Below are 5,762 nucleotides of genomic sequence, written 5' to 3'. Positions count from 1 at the left end.
TGAAATGAAAGAAAATGGGAGAAAAAAATCATCTTTTTTTTTTATTTCTCCTAAAAGTGAACTCTAGATCACTTCTTCCTTTGTCCTTTTCTTCTAACATTAGTTCTACAAATATTTAATTAGCTTAATGGGTGCTCAGCAGGTAACTAGAGTAGAACAAAGAGAAAAACCTAGAGCTAAGATGTGACTAAATTGGACATTGTTATGCACATTTCTTAGATAAAGAATTGGAATCTGAAAGAATTAAACTTATTGATCTGGGGTCACTCAGTTCCCTGACTTTGAGCAGGAGTTCAAACCCAGATTTTCTTTTCTTTTTAATAAATGTTACTCTATATATTGAGTTTTACAACATGACATTATGGGATTCACATAGGCAGTTAAATGATACTATAGTGAATCAAATTATCATATCATCATCTCATGTAGTTACTTTTTTATGACAAAAGCAGATATAATATACTTAATAAGTATCCCTAATATGATAAAATTTTATTAGCTATAGTTCTCACATAGTACTTTAGATCTCAAAACATGTTCATTCTATATTATTCAGTAGTAGAAAAGGAGATTCCGCCATTTGTCACAACATGGATAAATCTGGAGGACAATACATTAAGTAAAATAAACCAGGCATGGAAAGACAAATATCTAAAATTTTAAAATGGAGAATAAAACAGTAGTTCTCAGGCAACCAGAGGAAGGGATTAGAGGAGGAGATGAAATGGAGAAATGAAGTCCAAAGATAACAAGTGGCAAAACCAGATTTCCTGATTCTTGGTCAGCCCTCTTCCTATTGACCCCAAATGACTCATTTGTTGTTCCTGAGGCATATAATGGATGTACTCTATAGCTGAGGAAAAAAATTGATTGAGAAGAGATAGAATCGGAGTCACAAGTGGGAAGACAAAGTTTATCAAGAAAAAAATTGCTCTACAAAATTTTAAAACATTAAGGGCTGGATAACCATGACGATGTGGCTGACTGGCCTGTTTACTGGGTATAGCTTTCCTTTTTGGCTAATTTTCACAAGTCATTCTTTTTCAAGATCATCCCAAGTTTGCAGTCTTCCTTAGGCTATTCACATATCCTGCTAAACAGACCACCATCACCTCCAATAAAATATTTCAGACAGCTTCTGTTTAATGGACTTTTACTCAATTCTGTCTCTTCCCCCTTTCTGTTATCTTTGCCCAATTAAACTCTTTCAGAACAACTAACATGTATTATAATCCTTTCACTAGTATAAGACCCTAGCCCTGGAATGGACCCATGGCCTAGTGGTTAAGGGAGCTGGATACCACATGGCCAACTGTGGTTGGAATCCTGGCCCTGGAAGCTTGAGAAATATTCTGGGTACATGTTTGCATGTGTCCAAATACCAACAGGATGGAGAAATGGAGGAAAAAAGATTATGGTGTGACCATGCCCCACTGGGAAGGGGCACTTTCCCCTCTCCAACTCTCTCTGTCAAGCACACATGCCCTTTGGCAATATACATACATAAGCTAGACTTTCCTGGACAGGCAGATAGGTTGCCATTTCCACCTGGCCATGCTGCTAATGGGACTGACTACATGCCCCAGGGTCTGACTCCTTATTTTGTGCTAGCTTTGTAAGATCAATAAACTCCTTTTTCTTTCTAACCTTTACTTTGCAGTTGTTCTTTTTTTAGTCTGGCACAAGAAAACACCAGGGAAAACATGGTGGAGGTCTAGGATATGGTTTCCATGAAACTATTAAAGAAGATACGAACTCAAGGCTCCATTTTCTGATTAATGAGTAAACTAGCTCTACCATCCAGGGCTTCTGCTACATATTGCATTGAGTAGAAAAAGAAAAAAAATTATGAGTTACTACATGTTCAACATTGTGCTAAGTGCTATGAGAAGCTAAATTACATACACGCCTCAAATAATTTACACTCTGCTTCTAAAGAAGTCTTTTAAAACAACGGTAGTTATTGGGAGAATTCCCCCCAAATGCTGTGCCATTAGCTGCATGATCATACCACTCACATTAATATGAACACAATAAACAAGGTTTAGTCCTATTTCCAGGTTGGGGACCAGGAGGAGGTTTGTAAGTCAAAGTTAAGTAAACTTGTGGGAGAATTTTTAATTACACAGTATAGAAGCACTGCATTAGATTACATTCATGGTCTGAGTGCCTGGCATGAAGTGAAGACAGTATTTTTTTGTTTTTTGTTTTTGTTTTTGTTTTTTTGTTTGTTTGTTTTCACCTACTTGCCTGTTGCTTTTATTCTAGCAGAGGATCTAAAGACAAACAGGCAACCCCAAGTTAGATATCCAAATAATGGGCAGAAGTTGCTCTAAGTAAGATCAGTTATGGATGTTTGTAACTGGGTTAGGAAGTAACAAGCAGAGGGAACACAACAGCTCCTTTTCTCCATTCTATCAACTAACTATTCAATGAGCAAACATTCTACCAGGTACCCCATGATTTGGCACCCAAGGACATATTTTATGCTGAGACATCAGCAAACTGGATTTCATTCCTTAGGAATTTATGCCATAATATTTTTACTTAAAAAGTATTATTATTCAGACTTAGTTCTGCAAAAAATAAAAAGAATACAGGATTAAATACTGGCAGGTGAGCCTTGACACTGGAGCATTCTGAAACATTTCCTTAGGCCTTTCCCAAGCCTCTCTGCAAAAGCTACTTTTCTTTTCCTAGCGTGTCTCTCTCACTCATTTCTTTAGGTACTAACTAAATGTAGTGAGTGGTTAGTAAATACTGTCTATGATGAGTTGAGCTGTTGTTCCCATGACCATCATCACAGCCTGAGCTTGTTTCTGCTCATTTTGGCCCAAGTGGGATTCTAGTGTCCTCCTCTTCCCAATTCAAATACCACTCACTGGAAGAATCCAACCCCAGGCCCACCACCCAGAAGCGTCATGGGATTTAGAGTTTGACAGAAACCTCTAGACTCTATAGAATCCCCAATTCACTATGTTCAGATTGGGATCCTGGTGTTTGATATTCAAATATGTTCCAGGTAATTCTGATGACCAGCCAAGGTGTTTAGTTCAGTTTATCTCAGTGGTTCTCAATGGGTGGTAAGGCATCATCCTCACCAAGAAGTTATTGGAGATGAAAATGTTCAAGTCTTCATCCCAGACCTACTAAATCAGAAACTCTAGAAGTAGAGAACAGCAAGCTGAGGATTAACAAGTCCCAAAAATTTAAGTCTGAGAGCCACTGGTTCATCTTTAAGGTGCCCTATCTTCAGCTCTAAGGGAGTCGTTACGCGTTAAGAGTGCCACAGATATGTGTGAGCTAGCTTAGTATGGGAAACACCTAGCAAAGAAAACCAAGACACAGAAAGGCATTACCAATTTTATAGTCATGTAGTGACCCAGCCAGGGACTAGAAACCCTGACACTTGATTCTCAGTCAGAATTCCTGCCTACTGCATGCTGTCTTTCAGCCTAGAAGAACTCCAGCCTCCAAAAGCTTTTCCACCTCTGAAATTTTTAAAATATTTACTATGTCCTTGTAACACTCCCTTGAGCTCTTAACTAAATTCTGCCTCACTTTACCAATTAACTTTTCCTTGAAATTCAAGTTGAGATAGGGTATAGCCTCCTGTGCTAAGCCTACCATCAATATTTGTCTTCTGTTAGCCTGGAGGTTCTTTAGGCAAAGCAGCTCTCCCAAGTACCTCTACATACCCACTCTGTTCCTTTCCTTATTATAGCACTGAGTAGTTTGGTTACATGTTTTTGCTCCTTTAACTGAGACAGAGAAGGCTTACTTAGTATCAGCAGAATTAATTATATCTGCCTGCCAATCTGCTTTTCTAAATATTAACTAACTTTTTCTTTAACATTTAAGTACATTATTTGTATTAAAATCTTTTTATATGACATCATGAAAATTTATTTTTACTTAGAAATTTGGGAAGGAGTTCTTTAACTTTTTCATTTTTTTAAAGTTTATTTATGTCTTTCTTCCATGAAAGAGAGAGAGAGGGAGAGATGGACAGATAGAGACAGAATGACAGGCACCCCCAACAGGGTCTTCATGCCACAATCTACTCATAGTGTCAGCCAGCCTGGATTACAGGCACCCCTCATGCCCAGTGTGCTCAGGGAGGTCCCAGTATACAAATTCAAGACCATCTACATGTGGGTCCAGTTGTGTTGCCACTGTGTAACCATCTGGCCCTACTTTTTTTTTCTTTAAAATGTATTTATTTGTCTAAATTATTCAATAAAAAATTTATATATTTACCATGTACAACATGTTGTTTGGAGTTATGCATGCATTGTGGAATGGCTAGTTCAAGCTAATTAACATATGCATTACCTCATATACTTTTATAGTGGTGAAAATACTTAAATCTTTCTTAGTAATTTTTAAGACTATGAAATATTTTTCTAATTGAGTAAAATTTACGTAACAGAAAATCGACCACTTTAAAGTGTATAATTCAGTGACTTATAGTACATTCTCATCATTGTGCACCCATCACCACTATCTAGTTCCAGAAGTTTTTTAGTCACCTCAAAAAGAAACACCATATCCCTTAGTAGTCATCCCTATTCCCTCCCACCCCCTGGCTCTGGTGACTGATAGTCTGCTTTCTGTTTCTATGAATTTGCTTATTCTGGATATTTCAGATAAGTAGAATCATATAATATGTGGCCTTTTGTGTTTACCATAATTCTTTGAGGTTCATCCATGTTGTATCAATGCTGCATTACGTTTTTAAAAATATATTTTTAAAATAATTGTTTTATTTAAGTTTATCCATTTATTTATTTATTTTAATGGGCGTATTCACTTGCCAGACAGACAGAGAGAGACAGAGAGATAGAAAGCGAAAAATCACCCCCCAGGGGGGATGGCCACACCACAATCCCTTCTCCTCCATTCTCCTCTGGGGATCTTGGGCACGCACGCACACGCGCCCAGCGTGAATTTTAAGCCACCAGGTCCGGGACTCGAACTGCGGTCGACTACGTGGGAGTCCAGCGACATAGCCATTACTCTAACTGCTGGTCCCTGCCTCCCATTTTTTTTTAAAGAGAGAGCTTTTTGCTATAGGGCACATGTGCTTGCCAGAGAGACAGAAAGTGAGAAATCATCCTCCAGGGGGGATGGCCATGCCACAACCCCTTCTCCTCCATTTTCCTCTCAGGATTTTGAGCATGCATGCATATGTGCCCAGAGTGAGTTTTAAGCTACTGGGTCTGGGACTCAAACTGCAGTTGATCACATGGGAGTTCAGCAACATAACCATTATGCCATCTGCTGGTACCATTGCATTCCTTTTTGAGGGCAAATAATCTGCCATTGCATGGATAGACTACATTTTGTTACCCATTTGTCTGTTGATGGACATTTGGGTGTTTCTATCTTTTGACTATGGTGAAGAGAACTGCTGTGGACATTGAATGTACAGGTATTAGTTTGAACTGTCACTTCAACTTCTTTTGGTAGCCTGTTGCCTTTTAAACATACAGTGGATGTGTGCTTTGGTGAGCAATCAGGGACAGTAGGTGCCTACTTTGCCAGAGAGGTAGGGACACAGCAATGCCATGCTTGCCTTCACAGGCATAATCACACTGTTCATCCTCTTTTGGGGTCTCACATCATTATTCTTTTGTAAAAGCCCAAATGGTCACTGTGGAGAAGTTTCAGAGACTGTAATTCAAGGGTAGGGATACTGACCAGCTATCAGGGAACATGGGAGACTCCCCTGATGACTTTCAATTAATTAGCACAGTGTC

The sequence above is a fragment of the Tupaia chinensis genome, unplaced genomic scaffold (assembly GCF_000334495.1).
Source record: "Tupaia chinensis unplaced genomic scaffold, TupChi_1.0 Scaffold150243_1, whole genome shotgun sequence".
Lineage (NCBI taxonomy): Eukaryota > Metazoa > Chordata > Mammalia > Scandentia > Tupaiidae > Tupaia > Tupaia belangeri.
Note: the sequence above shows the minus strand (reverse complement) of the source record.